This window comes from Cupressus sempervirens, chromosome 10, assembly GCF_028749045.1.
Source record: "Cupressus sempervirens isolate cs-2001-9-10 chromosome 10, ASM2874904v1, whole genome shotgun sequence".
Classification (NCBI taxonomy): domain Eukaryota; kingdom Viridiplantae; phylum Streptophyta; class Pinopsida; order Cupressales; family Cupressaceae; genus Cupressus; species Cupressus sempervirens.
In genome coordinates, this window is record NC_143127.1 from 356,282,595 (window position 1) to 356,303,996 (window position 21,402).

Consider the following 21,402-nt stretch of genomic DNA (forward strand, 5'->3'; position numbering starts at 1 on the left):
TACATATAACTAATTTGAAAAATACATATTTTTCCTATTCAACTTATTTGTGTCATATTAAGAGGCAATTATAAATTATTAAGAAGCATACTTGATCACATTATCATTCATCATACAATAAAGTATAAGAGCAATTATTTTCTTTTTTTTCACTATAGGCCTTTTAAAAAAATAAAAATTTAATACTAATTTTTGAATAAAATCGAAATCTCTACATCTTTACTATGTAAATTGTATTTACAAAATATAAATATAATAATAATAAACTATTCCCAGCTTCTTAAATATGCTTTGTGCCACTCTGAATGTTTTTAATCTGCCAATAAATGTACATGAAGAAAAGAGAAGATACTTTAGTAGCCAATAATCTGCCAACCAAAAGTCGTAGCCCAAACTGGAAGTCGATGACCTAGACAAGGCTAGTGTGTTATGGCTACAATTCTAGTTTATTTTGCAGAAAAATACCAGAGGTTCACCTTGGAATCTTATACTTTCCAGTTAATTTCTCCCGATCCTAGCAAACATGGGCATTTTGGCAAGAAGATCATTTTCTGAATACGTGATGAAGTTATTCTTTGTATCCATGGCGATCATGATAACTATGTACCACCCAGATGTTCTCGTAGAGGCAAGCGAAGAGTCACAGATCTATATCATCCGTGTGGCGCAACCAGAAGAAAGCCCACAGAGCCTTGACGAGCTGAAAATGTGGTATTCGTCGTTCCTACACAAAGCAAAAGTAGCAAATGGAGATGCAAATCTAGTGCATGTGTATGAGAATGTCATGACTGGATTCGCTGCGTGGTTAACAAGATCAAAACTTGAGGTGATGAGAAAGATCCCAAGTTTTGTGCACGCGACTCCTGATAAGGTGGTGCACTTGTAGACAACATATTCTGCCAGGTTTATGGGCCTCGAACCAAGCCATGGCATGTGTAAAAGCTCTAACATGAGCAAGGGCATCATAATTGGATTACTAGACACGGGTGTGTGGCCGGAGAGCCCTTCGTTCAAGCCAGACACCAACATCGATGCCGTGCCTTCTCGCTGGAAAGGAATCTGCCAGACTTTGCTTGATTTATATAAGTCAAGTTGCAACAACAATCTGATCAGGGTGAGAAATTTCACGAGGGAAGGAACGATGAGAGACTCAGTGGGACACCGCACTCATACTGCCTCCACTGTGGCTAGGAGCCCTGTTGCAAGGGCTGGACTCTTTGGCAACGCTCAAGGAACCACGCAGGGAATGGTGTCGGGTGCTCATGTTGCTGTCTACAAGGTTTGCATGGGGTTGGATTGCTTAGAATCTAATGTTCTAGCGGGGATGGACGGCGCCATTTCCGACGGTGTGGACATGCTCTCTATCTCTCTTGGTGGCGAGCCATTTGCATTTTATTTGGACGAGCTTGTAATCAGTGCCTTTCACGCCATGGAAAGGAGCATTTTTGTGAGTTGCACGATGGGAAATGAAGGGTCGTAGGAGCCCTCATATCTCTCTAACGGTGCACCATGTATGATGATGGTGCACCAAACGAAAGAATTGAGGCTCATGGAGACGGATTTGTGCAGGGATGGTTCTCTGGATTCACGTCTTATAAGAGGAAAGCTGGTGGTGTGCTCGCCAGGCAGTCTTGGTTCTCCATTGTAGCAGGGAGAAGCTACTCGAGAGGCCAGAGGTGTCGGCATCATATTCGTTAATGATAATCTTACTGGGGAGGAATTCATATTGTTCCCTCAGCTTTTGCCATCGACATCCCTTGGGTTTAAGGTAGGACTTGCCTTGGCGGCCTATATAAATTCTACTAAGAACCCTAAGGAGGCTATTCAGTCCGAGGGCACTGTCTTGGGCGCCGCCAACAATATTTCAGCGTTGATGATGGCATCATTTTTGTCGCATGGACCCAACCTAATAAGCCCAAAAAGTATGAAGCCCGACGTAATAGCTCCTGGATTTGCCATAATTGCAGCTTGGCCTTCAAATCAGAGTGCTTCGGGCCTCCCTGAAGATAAGCAAACAGTAAGTTTCAATATCTTGTACGGTACATCAATGGCCACTCCACATGTGAGCAGGGTGGCTGCTTTGCTTTAAAATGCTCACCTGGAATGGAGCCTGACAGACATTAAGTCCGCACTTGTTACTACTGCAGATTACTTGGATAAGAAGGGCGGGCCAATTCTTGATGGTGGAAAGAATTTCATGCCCGCAGATATTTTTGCTATGGGTGCTGGGCACATAAATCCCGAAAGAGCAGCCAATCCAGGCCTTGTTTATGACCTTAGCCCTAAAGATTATATTCCTTATCTTTGCGGGCTAAATTACACAGAATCCCAACTTCGCTTGATCCTAAACAAGAATGTTGTGTGCCCTTCGAATCATGAAAGCACTCTTTCGGGTAACCTCAATTATCCGTCTTTTCCTCTTGTTTTAAATGAAACAAGTTCTGTCACCTTGAGAAGAGTTGTGACTAATGTTGGAGCCGCGGAGTCCAAGTACACCGTCAAAATTGATCCGCCCAGGGGAGTCGATGTGAGTGTGAATCCAACTTTCTTATCGTTTGGGGCAGCGATGGAGAAAAGGAATTATAGCATCACATTTGTAGCAAAAGCATTTGATCCTTCGAAATCGGGCTTCTCCCAAGGCTCAATTAGGTGGGTTTCAAGCGCTCATGGTTATAGCGTAAGAAGCCCTATGGCAGTCTCGTGGAGGACAAACTGATTAGTGATGTCAATGACTATCTTCGAATTCGAGGTCTCATATTCATATTAATATAAGTGAACTATTTAAGATTCAATTAAAACATTGGATAAATTTTGCAAAAATATAGTCGATGTGAATTTTTTAATTTTTAAAAAATATTAATTGTGTATATTTTGAATATCAATATTTTAGATAACATTTAGAAGAAATCTAAAATTTTCATTTTCTAAATATTAAGTAACTTTCTTTCTTATTTGTTAACACTAAATTTATTTCATATGAGGTTAAAAAATTTGGGATCTAAGATTTATGACACAAGTTTTAGACTATAAAACATAGGATCATATATCTTTATCAAAGTGTGATGTGTAAAATTTAGTGGGCATAAAAACATTGTACTTGCACCACCAACGCACTAAATGACAATTATTTTAATTTGTACTATATTTCATAATTTTTTTAAAAATTGATTTATTATTTTTCATAAATTTACAAATGTAGTATTAAGATTATATGCATAACAAAAATGATAAGAGTCCATTTCTTCCTTTTCCAATAAAAAAACCAAATTTCTTTTCTTTGCTTATTGGAAATGGAAACATTCTTTTCTTTTCACTAATGTTCTTATATTTTGTTTAGAATGCAAACTAGTGTGTTTTCCTTATCACAAATGGAAACTTTTCATTCACTTCAATGCTTATATTCATTTTGTGAATGCAAAAACTATTTGTTTTTATATATCCTTGGTGCTCTACATGTTTTTAAATATGCTATTAACTATTTTAAGATTGTTTACTAGTCTACTCAAATGTCATCAAGATATAGGATATAATAGACACAAGAGCTTAACTTTAGTTGTCCCTTAATCTATTGTTGATTACTATGAGAAAATATCATCTAATTCATTGAGAAATTATACTTGATAATGTTGTTGAAAATAGTTATTAAATTGTATATTGTCATTGATGTTACACAAATGTTACACTCTAAACGAGCACTACTAGTAGTCACTGAGCTCTAATGACTCCACTATCAGCCAAGCACAAGTTCAGAAGAAGCCAAGTTAAGTGATCAAGTGCAAACTAAGCTAGATCAATCATTGAAGGATTTTAGTGTTAACTGAGTCAAGTTGGTTACCAAAGGGGTTCAGTGTAAGCCAAGTAAGGTCGGTTACCAAGGAACTCAGTGGTAATTGAGTGACCCAATTTTAATTTTAGCTAACCTACAATAGAATAGTTTTGTTTATTGTGTTGTTTATGTAAGTCAACTTACTGGATATCTATTGCTTATTTTTAAAGGTATTAGAGCCGACTTGACAATGGATTTCATATATATGAAAGGTCGAGTTGTGGAAAAATTTAAGATGTGAATAAAGAAGGATATCTAATTAAGAGCACAACATCCAAAGAGCTACAAAGATTATTCTGATCAAGGAGGACTTAGAGGATAAGCCAAAAAAATGATCTAAATCTACAAATCAGTTGCTTGATTAATCAAGTCAATCATTGTGACTCTTTAACAATTGTAGCAGTGAAGAAATATCTTAACAGAGTTGACTTAACATTCATTTTGTAAATCCTCTAGCAAGGTGGCATTTCTAGATTGAAGTGTCTTAAGACCTTTATCTAGGCAACTCCTAATAGGGTCATTCAAATCATTTAACAAGGTCACACCTAATAGTGTATTTTGTAGCCTTTAATAGGGTTGGCTCCTAACATGGCTCACTTCAAAAGAGTGAAAAGTTGTAAAGAATAAGTAAATTGAAATACCATGTAAAGAATATATATCTAAAGCATGTAAGTAAGCATTCACACATTCATGACACAAGATATGATTACTTAGAAACCCTCCAATGAGAGGGTAAAATTGGGTTGGGGATGACACCCACAAATCTTCACTACTGTAGTAATAAAGTGTATCTAATGAAGGTTACAATGTTTGATCATGAAACATCATCTACCTTGTGAAAGGTCTACCCTATCAAAGGCTTACAAAGACTATTAGGTCTTACCTTGTTAAAGGATTTCAACACCCTATTAGAAGTGTTCCTAGTTAAAGGACTTTAACTCCCAATTATGTAAGCACTTTGTTAGAGGATTTCAATACAGCCTCTTAGGACTACTTTATAAAGAGATTTAACTAATTCACCTGTTAGAATGTCTTAGCAATGATCCTGTAGTTAGCACTCTGATGCTTGATGATATATCACCTCTATTCTACTATGTACTTGGTTCTTCTTGATCAGATGTTTCTCTATTATTCACTATTTCCTTTCTCTATTCTCCTTTAATTGATTTTGCAATTCAAATCATAATACCTTGGTCACCATGAATGTCTTGGTTTATGCATTCAAAACTCTCCTTGATTATTCATTCATTCCCCTACTCACACACATGAAGTTTAGGGTTCATCCTCCTTAAGAAGACCTAGGTGACTTAGGGTTACGTATGAATCAATAGTTGTGATTCATCCATAGTGTAGCTTAAACCTTCCCTTTACCTGATTGGGTGCATGCAATACATAGGGATTCCTAATTGAGATTCATCCTTATAACCAAATATCATAATTCAATACTTAGGTCAGCCCAAAAATGGTTGACATAGTTGTTTGTGCCAATATAAACAACTATGAAAAACTATGTTACGTGTCATCTGAAACCCCTAGTACTCGACACATACTATGACTTCAATGCTATCACTCAAAATCTGAATTACTCATCATGTACTTCTTTCTCGGCTCCTGAATCACTTGGCGTATACTATCTACTCGGCTCCTGAGCGACTTGACACTCGCTATTTACTCGACATGCACTAAATTTACATGTTTTTCTTGGCATATATTACTTGTTTGGCATGAAGTAAGTAAATAAATTAAGTCTATAGACACTCATTATTCAATACCAATCTAAGATTAACAATCTCCCCCTTTGACATGAGTGTCAAAAACACTTGGTCATACATTAATACTCTTTATTCTTATGAGCATAAAATGAACTCTTATTCGGCTTCTACACACATTTTCAAAATATCAAAATGTTTACAACATGACTTATACCTCAAAATATTATGGGTATGTGCAAGATCATGGTGTACCGAACTATGGCCTTAAGTGGCAGTGAAAAACCAACAAATCAGGGTTATGTCAACTTGCCACATAATTTTAAAGTGGTTCTAGACTTTATATCAAAAAGTTGTAAGAAAATAATCTGTAGAAAATTGAATCTAGTTTCTAAAATACAAGGCCTTATCTAGAGAAAAAAATATTTGATTGGCCAAAAGTTTGGATTTTAATGCAGTACTACAAAAATTTTAGGGCAAAAATAAAAAGTAGGTGTATGTCTGACCACCTTAATCATAATGAAATGATAATATTTTTAAATATAATTTTAGATATAAAAATTAGACTCATGCCTAGATGTGACACATATTTTTGGGAATTTTTATTCCAAATAAATAATTAATTATGAATTTTCTACTATACTATTTTCAGAATTAAAAAACTCCCGTGTCTGACCACCTTAACTAGTTCAAAAAAAATCAAAATTAAGTTTTTTTTTTTTCTTATACTAGTTGAAGCATAGAATGTGATGCATCTTTTGGATTTCACAAACTTATAAGGTTTGAAAGTTATAGCTATTTTTCAACTAGTATGTCAATCAACACTTTGCAGCTAACTCCATTAGAAAATAAGTAATAATTACTTACTAAACTCGTAATTTGACAAACCTTACATTTATGAAAAGCTAAGAACATTCTTAAGAAACCCTTTTCATTACATCAAATTTTGGTTTAAAAAAGATGTCAGCTACATGCTTGAAGTAAAAAACACATAAGAACATGCAAAAAACACATTTTTGAGATGTTTTAAAGATGACCATATAAGATTGGTATCGAAAGATATAGTAGGAATTATAAAGGTATTAACTATTTTCATTTAGTATCAGGATGGGTGGGAAAAAAGTTGGAATAGATTTTGAAATTCTTTGAGGCATTTCAGAACTACATATTTTTCAGATTGCCACTTTTTGGCACACCATGATCCTGCACATACCCTTATAACTTCCCTTGAGTTGTTTGATCTATTTTGTACTTTATTCTATATCAAAATCTTCAAATTCTTTCTCCTGCTAAGTAGGTTTGCCTCAACTAATACTCTTTCTCTCTGCTTGCTTTCTCTTACTCCCCAATTCTTGCTCTTCTCTTTATTTCTTTCTTTATGCTCACCCTCAGCTCTTACTCCCCCTTTTTGACACTGATGTCAACGGGTTATACACTAATAGTGTTTTTGTCCAAAAAAGATTTATGGACCTTAAGAATAATTTTAAGAGTTACATCCCAATTATCACAAGCTACCTCCAAAGACTTAATTTGGATGGATAGCTCGGTAGCAAGGTGTACTAAGCCTCTAATGTAGAAATATTGGGGTCTTTCTTGGTAAGTGTTTCTGCATAGCCTGGCTCCTTGTGTAAAATCTCCATGTGAGGAGTCAATGTCGACTGGATGCTAATTGGTTTAGCCCTTATGTTGGCTTCATCTGCTTGTAGTGTTGCTAACTAACTTTGGGTTTGCAAGAGGGTCTTGAAATGTTTCTCACTTTGAGCTAGAGTCATGAACAATTTGGCTCCAAATGACTGCATGTGAATTTCTAAGCTCAGGATGTGATTCCTTATCTCTTGTGTGAAGAGTGTAGGACTACACAATTTGGTGTACAAGGACAAAATGTTCTCTAATACATTATTTACACTTTCTATCTTAGTAGCCAATGCAAATTGTGTTAGTGCTATTTTACTAGATATCTTCTCACTCACTTTAGTTTGAAACTTCTTCTCAGACCATTCTAATAATTTTTCATTAGTATCTAGGTCTGTATCACTTACTCTTTCAACTATGTTGGTCAATTGTTCAATGATTGGATTTGTTTCATCTTGAGTAGGTAGAATGAATGCATCTAATAAAATTTCTTTGATCTCAATCAAAGCTTGCTTCTGGGTATGCTCCCTTTTGAGCAGTTCTTGGTGTTTCTTTCTTGCTAGGGCCTCTTGAGGTATACCCATCTGCTCAATTGTTATTGCTGCATAATCACACTTTTGTAATCCAATTTCTTCATCTTGACTAACATCTCCATAAGTTATTACCTCTTTTTCCTTTGATGAGCTAGGACTTGCCACTAAAAATTGCAAAAGTATTGCATCTATGCTCAGCCTCTAAAGAGTTTGACTGGAAGGAGTTCCTGATTCTGGAAATATTATCAATGCTCAAAGTACTTTGAGTTCCTTTGGCTTGGGTGATGCATTTGTCTCTTCAAGATTGTCCTTTTCTACCTTTTCGATATTAATTGCACCTTGAACTTGTGCTAGAGGTGCAGGCACATCTATTTGACCTATTTGACTTAGTGTCCCATTATTGACTGGTGTTTCCACCTTATCTTGTCCAACTATCTCAACCTTGTCCTTTTTAGGTCCTTGAACATTTTGTGAGACTAGAGTGCTTTCCATGGGTGTACTAATAGTGCATCTTGTTCTATCCTTCCTTTGATATACAACTAAGTGCAGTGAAGGTTGTACACTTATCACTTGAGGAGTGACTATAGGTGTGTCTTGTGTTTTAACTTCCTCTCCTACAGTCATAAATTCTAACTTCTGAATTTCATCTACACTTACCAATATATCCTTGTGACATAATTTGGCTTGTAGCGTGGATTAGTCAAGTGTCCTTTTCAAATATTCTTCTATTAGGGGATTGATGTTCTCATTAGTAGGATCAGAAACATCCTTCACTATGATAGTTGTAGTACTTACACTTATGGAGGGTTAGAACTTGGCATTTTTGTATCTTGTACATTGTGTTCTCATTGTTTCTCTTGCTTATTTTTTGTTTTATCATCTATATTCATATCAGTGCCTCCCTGAAATGTACCTTCTTCATTGTTATCCTCTTCATCATCTTCTACCTCAATAGGTTCTTGTTCATCATCTTTGACTATTTCTAGTCCATATGTAATCTTCCACATTTGTTTTGACTTCTTTACAACATCATCTATCTTGTTCTATATTATTCTAAATGACCTACCTATACTTAGATACAAATATCATAGCATATTTATTTATGGCTTTAGACATTTTTGCATTACTAAGTTTTGGCATAACTTGAGTGAGGTTCATCTTCCTAATTTTCTTCTCTATGTCTAAAGAATAGTGCCATTTCTACTCAACTCTATCATATAAACTCTTAGGGATGGAGTTGGAAATTTCTAGAAGAGTTTTCTTAAAAGTAGCCGTCATGGCATTTATTGTCTCCTCTACTTTAATATTCTCAGTCTTTCCAAGGTTATCAAAATCAATGTGAGAGAAACTTGACAAGTCAGCATTGTTTCTAATGTTCACACATAATTTATCTAAGTCCAAGGAGGGACTATGACTCACCTCTTGGAATCGGCTATTGTCATCAGATTCAATCTTCTCCTTATCAGATTTAGCCTGAGTAACATAGTTTCTTCTTGGTCGTTTTTGTGATCCACCTTCTTTCTCTTTAGGTTTAGCTATCTCTTTAGCCTTCTGTGTAGTTACTCTTGTACTAGCCCTTGTGGTAGGTGTTGTTGTTTTTGGTTGATTAGGTTTTGCAACCTTCTTTGGTCTTGTCACTACAGGTGTCTTTTCCTTTCTTTTCTTTTTGTCAATAGGATTAGGTGCTTCCTTGACTTCTTCTCCCTCCACACCTTTTGGAATTTCTATCTCCTCTTCCTGCTAATCCTCTCCTTGACCTTTTGTTAGAGCTAGTGGTGTTTGAACGTATCTATCTTCTTCTTCTTCTTCTTCTTCTTCTTCATCGTCTTCCTCAGCTCCTTAACCAAATTTTTATTTTAGTTTCTTCACCAATTTATTCTTCTTCTTTATTACAGATGTAGTCTTCAAGTCCATAGTGATTTTAGATTTGGCCTATTCATAGTTATTAAATGTTTTGGCTTCTTTTTTCACTTCTTCTGCAAGTAATGGTGTGATTTCTATAGAGGCCTCATCAACATTTATCTCATATCCTAATAACCTTAGCCATCTCACTCTAGGAATTGTTTCTTGTACATATGAATGATGAGTGTCAACCAAGAAGCAAACATCATCATAATGTTTCTCCACTAATGAGACTGGAATCATTAATCTCTTCTTCATAGATTGTTTGAAATCTTCAAGATAACTAGCCATTACTAACTCAAAGTTATTTCCTAATTGTTCAATGAACTCTCCTGTCTATATTGCAATTGATCTATTTGTCTTCCATTCAACCTTGCCAAATGTTGGAAATGTATTCTACACATAGAATAGAATACATATCAAAATATATCCAAATTTGTATTGAGAACTCTTTATTTTCCTTATTGCTCCTAGGTTTTCAATTAATTGTTGTAACTGTAACTTGACAGGATCATAATTATGATCTTTCTTGACAATTTTTTAGGCCATGTCCACTATAATTCAAGGTACACTATTTAATCTTCTTGACTAATAAAACTTATGTTCTATTACCCTCAATACAAAATCTATTAGGGGATTTGTGATTGTATCAATGGTCATACCCCTTTTGTTCCATACGGTTCCTATGTTCTTTTCAATAACTTCCTTTGACTCACTTCTCATAGTTTTTGGCTTATCTAGGGTCAGATACCCTGTTACCCCATGAATAATTTTTTTTTAAATTTTAATCGACCCATTCTCTATCCATACTGGCCTATCATGAATTTTTCTTAAGACAATCCTAATCCATTTAGTTTTGGAAACATTTGGGAAATCTAGCACATGAGTTAACCCTTTCTTCTCAACAATGTTGTATTGTTCCTTAAAAGCTCCATTTTCACATAGTCTTCCATACTCTTCTCTAATTTCCATGTCACATATACTTCCAATCTTATAAGTATAACAATTTCTAACATCTTGAATCATTAAAACTCATGGTTGTATCATAGACAATGCATCAGAGCAATCCTATTTATATGCCATATCTACAATAGCCTTGAAAATAGGTTATTTAATGGAATTGCTAGTTAACTAAACATTTAAGACCTCTTTTCCCTCTAGACCCTTTTCTTTTGAAGAACTAGACACCATCACATAAATCTAGGGTTTATGAAATTATAAACTGTATAACTTAGCATACAATAAACACATTACAAATCATGATGAAATAGTGTCGAATAGTCATTCAAATCTTCTACAAGCATTTTAGATGGTATTCTCCAGATTTCCTTTAGCTCTTCACTTTCTTTCTAAAATTTAAATGATGTTAAATAAGAAGAAATTGACCATAATATCCCTCAAAAACACTATGATTAGTGTTAAGTGCTTACATAGCTGTAAGCTTGACATCAAATGATTTATGGCTCACTCGACATCAACATGTCTTTCCATTCATTCGGCAATCATTATGAGCTCGGTCTGAACCAACCAATTTTGTTAGCTTGACATTGACAAATATTTTACTTATCATCCATAGGAGACTTTTCATGCTTGGCAGTAACATGAAAAATTGACAAAACTTAAAGATTTTTCCTTGATTTCTAATAACACTTTACATCTTTATTCATGCATATGTAATCTTTTTAGAGTTAGGTCCTTGGAACTGATGTATTGTATAACATTTTAAATATCAATCCCAGATACCTCTTGATTTTTTAGTTTGATGAGGTGTGATCACCTGACCCATTGGGCAAAGTGATCCCATCTATACTTTATGTTTTGTAATCCTCCTTTCTCTTCCATGTCTTGTTCATCTCATTTCTAACATTTTCAATGCATGCCTTGCCTTTGCCTTTGGTAGACTCACAACTTGGTGCCTTTGATCTTGTTGGATAATATCGACTGATGTGACGAGTCTTCAAACAACAAAAACATGTGGTTTGACTCAACCACCTTTTGTAGTCACTCTTGAAGTGTGTTTTAATACAGTTCTTATGAACATGTCCATACTCTTGACATTAGTAACAACTATACCTTGTATTATAATCCCAATTATAAGAGTTACCGTTGTTCTTTACCTCTATTTTCTTGTTTGATGACCACATGGGTTTGGATCTACACTGAAAAGCTCTATGACCATTTTTTTGACAGTTATAATAGTATCCTTCAAATCTTTGAGTGTCCATGGTCTTGGTTCTGAATTCATGTGCTTGATGACCTTGTTTGTTGCACTTATGGTAGTGACCCATGCTCTTCTGCTTAACATTCTAATTTATAGTCTTTCTCCTGCACACATTGGTAGTATGTCCTTTCTTACCACAATTGTGACAAGTAGGTTTTGAGTTCTTGCCTTTGTTACCTCTTTCTTCAACACTTTTGGATGATTCTCCTTCTTTAGTACTTGTGTACCTTAGTCCAGATGTATCATTGTTAGATTTGATAGCTTAATTTGGTTTATTGAATCTTTCAAAAAAATCCTTTTCCCTTTTCAGATCATTGCTCAAGTGTTCATTCTACAACTTCATTTTTATTATGTCAATGTCTTTGGCGTTCAGTTCATGGTTTACCTTCATTATGTGACCCAAAGTTTCTAATTGCATGTTAGCAATCCTAGTTGCCCCTAATGATTTATCTTCAAGTCTGCTAGTCAAAATTCTTTTTTCATATTCAATCATGACTTTTTCCTCCATATCTTTCTTTTTTTGTTTAGTCACCTCACATAGTAATATGGCTTGTGATTCTTGCTCTATTTTAACATTTATGATCTCTTCAACTAGAGTTCTATTCTTTTCCATTAAATCCACAATTGTTGCATTAAATTCATTGGAGTCTCCATTTTCAAATAGATTAGTAGTGTCCATCTCTTCGTATTTCTTTGTGAACAAATTTTTCTTTTAATTTACATAAAAATAATAAAAGATTCTATGCCCAAGTTCATAAGTCAAATAAAACTTCCCAATAGTTGAGGAAATTTTACATTCACAATTCCTCTTTGAATTTAAGTAAGGTTCAACTCCCTTATTGGATTTTTAATCAAAACCACTTTTCAAAAGAAGATTATTTTTAACTTGAAATTAATAAGGCTTCCCATATACTCTTGGATAGGGTGAAAAATATAATTAATAACAATATGCTAAAAAATAAATGCATACAAAGAAGAGAACACACAGTTTCTCTATGAATCACATTCTAGAAAATAAACAAACTTAAAATACAATCACCACGAGGGGAGAAATATCTAGCAAATAATGAATTGTTCAATAATTCAATACTAATTCAATACAAAATCAATAATGAACTAATATAAAGCTTACATCTTTGAACATTCAACCATTTCCTTTCAAAAGGAACAATACTATTCATATATGATATTAGAGAAACTTAGAGAATTTTCATAACACTAAAGCCTTTAGGAAATTGGTCACAACATGATATCCATCAAAAAATGCCAACCCATAGCACTACTATGTTTTAAACTTAAATAAAAAGCTATCCAAGAATCTCCCTAAAAACTTGATTCTTGGATAGTTAGAAGTAGTTATGAAAACCAACATTAAAAATAGGGTACACATACCCAAAATTTAACTGATAGAAATCATAACTAAAAAAAATTTCAAGAAAATTTAACAAAAAGCATAAAATAGCCATTGATTGGTCAAGTGGTTTCCTCCTCATTGTCTTCAACATCTTCACCATCACCCTACCCACACACTAGCTTCCATATCCTAAATGCATTCATAAATTTAGTCATGGTGATCGTGTTCAGATTATTGATGCTTTGAAGGTGGTTTTTCCAAATATCCTTGTCTAGCTTCATTTTATTTATAGTGTCCAAGTAACTTGGTAGTTGCAAGGTGTAGGTTCCTAACATCACTTCACTCTTGGCCACTTTGGAGAAGTCAAACGATGTAAGATCAATTTTGTCTTTTATAGACTTCATACATTCTTCATGTTGCTTGACCATTGTCTCTACATGAAAGCCTCCTTCTTTAAGGAGGTTAGGTAGAGGTGAACCAATGGACTAGAAATATTTTCCTACTTACTCCAAAAATGCCTTGAAATCCCAGAAGTATAGGTGGACTCTCTCTAGCAATGTTTTTCCTCAAAACTTGAATCAGACTTGCATATACATGTTGCAATGAGTTTTCTTCAAGGAATTTCTCTGGTCCAAACTCTTCTACTTCCACTAGTTGAGACACCATGGCTAATAATTTTTCAACTTATGCTTTCCATGTCCCAGATTGAACATAAGATTCATCAAGAGCAACCCCTGCTAGGGAAGCAATCTCATGCAAATTTCGCATGACTTTGGCAACTTGGCTCATTACGAGGCTCATCCAACTAGATACTACAAACATAATCATTTTTCCTTTCTTCAAATCCTCTAATAGCTATTGATTTTCAGGGGCATTGGAATCGAAGGTAATTTGTGATTGATTACCAAGAACTAAACTTTGTTCCTTCAATGAGTTTATATATTCAGCCATTGCATTATTTTTGGCTTTTAGCCTTTTCTTCTCAATTCCTTCTTTTTGTGATTGCAACACAATTTATTTTGTGAACACCTCTCTCCAGTGTTCCTTTGTCTCATAGTTCATTACCTCTAAATCTATGTGCGTAACTTCAAAATTTCTCAAATGCAATTTTTTAGCTCCCTCTTTATGATTATAAGTAGCTACCTCAGCAATGCTCCTCCTAGTTGCACTATCAAAAGTTATCCGAGTAATGTTTTTGGTCATTTTGGGTTTGGAAGCCTTATTAGTGTACTTACTCACAATATCATCAACAAGAAAAGATAGTAGAACTAAACTTGTTTCCCTATTCATCGAGGCCACAAGCTAGTTAGGAGATACAACATCCTGTTGTGATCCAACAACCCCTTCCAAAGTAGTTACAGTCTGTAGCCTTGGAGGAGATGAACCCACAATCATTTGAACCCTCTGGCTATTATCAATGAGTTCTTCACGTTGATCTTTTTCTTTCTCATTGTCAACTTGAATAACTTGGTGAGGGCTTGATGGAGTTAACATTTTGGTCTTTCTACTGGAATAGGTTTTTTGCACAAGGGGATGATTGTGAAACTTTTTCTTAGAAATTCTTGATGACCTTCTACTACCTGTAGTAGGGAAACCAATATTAGAAAAAAAATCAACCCTGACGCTAGCACAGGTTCCCTTTTTCAATTTCAACCAAGACTTTGTCTTTTCAATCACATTAGTTGGTTTTTGAAGAATATCATCTTCTTCCATAGAATCCCAATCTATGACAAGGTTTGCAAGTTCAATTTCTTCGAAAGTTGAAATGTCTATCTCAGCCTCCTCTATATCTATAATATCTATTCCCAACTTTAATTGAAAAAGGATAATTTGGGAAATGGTAAATTTGGATAAACTTCTTCTTTTCACTTCTAATTTATCAGTACAATCTTCCCAGAAATCTTCACTTGGCATTCTCATCTTCACTTGTCTGCATACTTTCTTTAACTTCCTCTGAATGGATTAAAATAGGGGAAGGTCATATTCTTAGTGGTTGGAACATTTTCTCAACCGACCCACCAAAGTAATTGCTCTCACCATCCTCCTCTATTTCTAGACTATTCACCTCTTCTTCACTTGCAACTTTAGAATTAGTCATTATTTCTTTGTAGTTTGGACATTCTCTTTTTTTCCCCTTTCCATAGCCTCTATTTTGCTTCACTCAACTCTACAATCAAAAGCTTGCCTTTGCTTTTTCCTACAACTTGGAGTTTTAGATTTTGTTCGAAGATTAAAATACTTAGGGAGGGTCTCCTTTGACTTTGCGATATTGTTATTAATAAATTGAAAATCAAATATGTTTAAGTTTGGATAAGTTATTTTACAAAATCACAAGATCACCTAGATGTTGTAAGGATTTTGGTCCTAATATAATTGAGAGGTTGTGAATTTATAGTAGAACATTATACTAAAATTTATTTAAATAAACTAATATTTGAGACATCCATCTTTGATTTGAGGTGAGTAAAAAAATTTGTTATAATTTTTCCTCCTCTTCTAATTGTGCTTCCATAGTGTACACTGTCCTGACACTTTGTAAATACTCGAGTAAATGCTCATTCTTCTACTTCTAGCTATACAAACATATCAAAATAAGGCAAGAAAAAATTGAACACATATAGTACCATTCCTTATAATATTCATTTCAATGTCCTCTCATGTTGATCTATTTTACCTCGTACCAAAAATCTAAATCCCAAATCGAAAGATTGAATATTAATTATACATATAGAAACATCAACATGAAGCATTCTATTGACTAGTCCACAACATTTTTAACAATGAGCCATAGCATTAATAAATTTAAAAATTACTAATAAAACGCAAATTATTCAAAAACAAATATAAAATTGTAACTTTAATCACCAAACTTTGATGGGCTAAAAACTAGGATAGTCGACATTCACAAATCATTTATAATAACACCTAAACCATAATTCACCAATTTCTTATCCTAAGAAATATAAAGGAATCTATAATAAGGAATTTTGATGCTATTTCCTACATCTACTAGCTTCCTATGCTTGACACCTTTCTAATATATTACATGTAGAATGACTTACCATCACCACAAGACATTAGTATAGCATTGTATCATCAAATATAGGAGTCCAAATACACATTCTACCATATCAAACATCAAATAGTTTTTCTTACATATTTCAACTTCCCATATACTAAGAACATTTTGTGTACATAGAGGATCGATAAGAATAACAATATTAACTACACATTTATGAAACTCATAAAATTATCAATGTGCACCATAGGTTGACAACAATGATTAGAATAAACAATTAACAGTTAAAAAAGTGTGAATAGAATATAGTTAATGACTATCTTTATTATGCAAAAAATTGGATGGTTTTATAGTAATAGAGGTTAGCTTTATGTTATGTTACCCATATGAGTTTTAAGTAAAAACCTAAAAAATAATTTAGATTTTGAAGCTTGACATACTTTGGTCATGATTTTTGTAACTAGAAATCAACATTATTGGATATTTTCATCCATTTTGATAAGGGAGAGAATTAATAAGAGAAACAAGTGTTCTAATAAAGCTCTCTCAAAGGAAGAAACAAATGAAATGCTAAGTGCCTTGGTATCTATTAAAAATGCTAAGGATAACCTTGGGGAATAAATGAACAATTTTGTTTCCCAAAACAATTTAGTGCAAGCCAAAGTGGAGGAATACATCAACAATTTGAAGGCCCATCTTGAGGAAAGATCTTCAAAGAGGAAGTGCAAGGAGGAGACTTCTTAAAAGGAATAAAATAATCAAGAGGCCTCCCATGGGTTGAATGAGACGAGGCCTTTTCATCCCCCCAAGTTATACGTGATGGATCATCTCAAGGAGACACAAAAGTAATTGGTTGGCCTTTGTTATGTTGACTTGAGCTGGTGTGTATTAGGTCCCTATGTTTAGTGTGCTTGAAACTGATGGTGTTGGATTGTGTTTGCGAGTTGGTAGTTGATGGTTTAGATTGGTTGCTGGGATTGTTAGTGTGGTGCTTTGCTACTAGTTCATGGTTTTTGTTGTTGGCTAGTGTTTATTTGGTCTCTTTTTGGTTGTGGTCAATTTATATATATTTGAAAAACTATGCTTTGTATGATTTTAAATGATCTGTATGCAACAAAATTTGAAAGGTTTTATTAAGGTAACTTAACTTTTTTAATCATTTTAAAATGATTTGCATGTAGTAAATCTCTAAGTATTCTATAGTTCATTATTAAAAACCTTAGCTTTCTCGGGTTCTCATTTTAGCTTCCTTCTGTTATAAATGTTCCATATGAGTTGTACTATGGAACCAAAATTATTGAATTTTTTTACTTAAATCAAATTCTAATGTGCTTTTATTATAACACTTTGCAATAATTTATTTCTTTGGATGGTGATTTCATGTTGAGCATATTCTTAAAATTGGTGTTTTATATTAAGAATATATAATTTGTCTGAATATCAAGAAATATATAACAACTTTAGTAAAATAATATAAAAGCATGACTTTAAACATGCAAAATTATTTTAAAACTCTGATTTTTATTTAGAATGTTTCTATTTTATTTTGTACTTTTCTACAAGAAAATAATTTTGTTCTACATTCAAAATATCAAACTACAGAAATTATATGTTTCTAAATAGTGCGAAGTGGACATATTTTTATTCTTAATTTAAAACATCAAAACATAGAAGTTGGATGCTTCTAAAATAATGGAAAATAATATCTCTCTACATCTGATTTTGGATAAATCTATAAAATATTTAGAAAAGTATACAAAAAAAATTAAAATGTTTCTAAATTTCTTTAGACTTAAAAACTCTTAAATAAATTAATATTATTTTTTTTTCATTTTTTTAATCATAATAGTATTATTGTTAAAAATATATTTATTATTCTTTAAAAAATTAGTTACCAAAATTATTTGTTTTACAAAATTTTGAAAAAATAAAATCATTTTCTATTATCGATAATCTTTTATGAGCTATTTTAATGTGAATCAATATGGTTCACATGTAAAGGGGAAAATATATCTATATCCTTACATTACAAATCAATAAATAAATCAATAGTAAGGAATTAAAATTTCTTGATTATATTCCCCCAACCTTAATCAAAGTGTAATGAGAACCCTAACCATAGCCCTAACCTTAATCATAATTCTAACCTTATGAATAGCACCAAATCTAACATGACATGTTATCAAAACCCAACCCTAACTCTAACCTAAAGTACAATTCACACAAATACCCTAAAAGATCATTAATTAAAACATTAACCTTGATTATACTTCTAACCAAAAACCCTAACCCTATTGATAATTATTAAACTTCTAACCAAAATATCCCAAACCCTATCTCTAACTATGACACATACCCTAAAACCCAAATCATAATTCCTAACCAAAAATTTAATCCTTCGCTAACCTTAATACTCACTTTATCCCTAACCATGACGTAAACCCCATTTTTAACCATAATCCTTACCCTAAGCACTAACCCTACCCACATGTCTATCTCTAACCTTATTAATAAGCCAAATGCTAACCATGATATAAACCCTAGCATTAACCAACATATTAACCGTCATCTTAAACCTTATCCCTAAACATAATCCTAAGTCCAACCCTAAGCATTAGTCATAAAAATAATCCCTGCCATAATGCTAGCTATATCTAAGCCCTAATCACAATTCTAAATTTAATCATATTTTTAATCATAACTATAAGTCTAACATAAATTCTGACCCCAATGATAATTTTAAGCCTTTCCTTAACTATATGGCCCTAGAACAATAAACATAACACTTAGGATTTAGGAATGGGGTTAGAATTTCTCAAGGCTTAGGATTATGGTTTAGAATAAGGATTAGAGTTCGACATAGTACATATTTATAGTTATCATTAAGATTAGGTTTAAGATATGGATTCATATAATAATTAGTACTAGGTTACAATTAGGATTGTGATTTAGCATTTAGATTATTAGAATATAAGATTAGGTTGGCCATTTAGTATTAGGATTGAACATTTATGATTATGGTTTACCTTAGTATTTAGGTTTATTGGTTTAAATTTTAGAATTAGGATTTAGATTAGCATCTAAAATTTATATTTTAGGATTATAATATTATGTTAGGTTAGATTCTTTATAAGGGTTAGAATTTTGGAATAATGTTATAATTAACATTTAACATCTAGGTTATGATTAAGTAATAAGGACTAGTGTTCAATCTTTATGATTAGGACTAGGATTAGACTTTAGTATTTTAGATCTAGGGTTGTCAATATTAGTATTAGGGTATAGGTTGGCATATGAATATTATTAAATGTTTAGGGTTAGGGTTAGAACCATAGGATTTAGCATCTAGGATTAGGGTTAGTATTAATATCACGATCTTGGGATTAATGCTATAGTTCAATCACTAATAAAAAAAATCTAACCCTAACCCTAGAGCTAAGCATGATTCAAACCATAACCTTAACCTTGAACCCTAACCAAAATCCATCACTTTTCGAACCTAAACACTAACCTCAATTATTCAATCAAGCCTTGCACTAATATTTTCTTAATCCTTTACACTAACCTTAACCATGATATATACCTTACAATCTTTACCATGCTATAAATTCTAGGATTATGATTAAGATTAGGGTTCTTATTAAGATTAGGATTATAGTTATGATTAAGATTATATTACAATCTTAACCATGCAATTAAGGTATTGCAAGAGAATTTGAACAATACTATGGTACTAATTCTGAAAGTACATTCTGATTTCTTGTCACATTTTTCTATGAACTTGTAGATTTTGTACACCTTTGGCATTTATGTCAAAATGGGGGAGGATATTATTGGTAAAGGGGGAGAAGTATATATATGTATATAGAGAAGATTATCATACTCTAGATATATGTATAGGAGAGATATATGTATGGGGGAGTAGTATAGTAATGTACAAATAAGCAAGAAATATGAAATTTTGAAAAAATATAAAAATATCGTAATTTACTGAGCTACATCAACATGAAGTCAAAATCGAGTTGAAGACACGAAATGTTGATAAATGAAGTTTTTGACTTATAATTTCAAGAATTTACATTTTGGTTTGATAAGTGTTCTTGTCACTAATGCCAAATGGGGAGATTGTTGACATTAAGGTCAATTTGTCAATTTGTCTTAAAAAGGGAAAATGTTTAAAAACTAATTAATACAAAAAATTATGATGTTTTTTTTAATTTTAAAACATGTATCTATTGATTTCATTATTTATTTGATCATGTGACATATTTGTTCTCAATTTTTGCGATTTATTTCAATATAATTTTTATTTCTCTGCAAATATAAATCTTAAAAAAGAAAAATGTTAAAAAATTCTGAAATAATACAAAAATTATGACGTGTTTTTAATTTTAAAACATATATACTTAATTGTTTCATTAATTAATCTAAATTCCTTACATGCATATTTGTAAACAACTCCAAAAATTTACATATTTGTAAACAATTCTAAAAATTTATTTCATTATGATTTTTTTGATTGATATAATTCATTATGATAGTTATTTATTTACCTCTAAGATATTTGGATAATAATTCCACTAATTCTGCGATATTTGTATAATAACAATTTTCTAAAACAGAAGGAAGAGGATCAATCGAACTTGTTAAGAAGACAGCTATTGCAGAGATTTTTATACATTTCTTACGTATTTGTTCTCAATTCCAAAAATTTATTTGAATAGAATATTTTTTATTTCCCTTCAAATATATCTCTAAATAAGGGAAGAATAAATATATTCCAAAGTATTAGAAGAACAATGTTGTTAAATCGAAAACGAAGAAAATATCAGAAAAAGAGGACATTCCACGAATTCTAGGATATTGTGGGAATAACAAAAACGCAAAAACGAAAGATAAGACGATCTCGTAAAATGGCGCGTGTTAATGCAGAGATAATAGGTACTGTAAAGTTAGGAAAGTTGGCAAAGAAAATTGGTCAGGGACATGTATGGCGAGAGAATCAGTAAAACTTGTTACGAAGCCAGCTAATATCGTAGCCCAAACTGTGAGGGGATGCCCATAGGAAGGTTGGTGTGTTATAACAAGATTACTGATTCAAACATTTGGCATTTTACACCGCTGGAAGCTTTTGAGGTGCATAACTAACAGAGACCTAGATCGCATTGTTATCCATTGGGTTGAATATCTCTGGGCATCATCTAAG

The 21,402-nt window shown here is 32.9% G+C and overlaps 1 pseudogene; it reads left to right on the plus strand.

The window, feature by feature from the left end:
- The first annotated feature begins 523 nt into the window (after positions 1–523).
- Positions 524–2,716, plus strand: LOC149534080 (subtilisin-like protease 4 pseudogene; annotated as a pseudogene).
- The last annotated feature ends 18,686 nt before the right edge of the window (positions 2,717–21,402 follow it).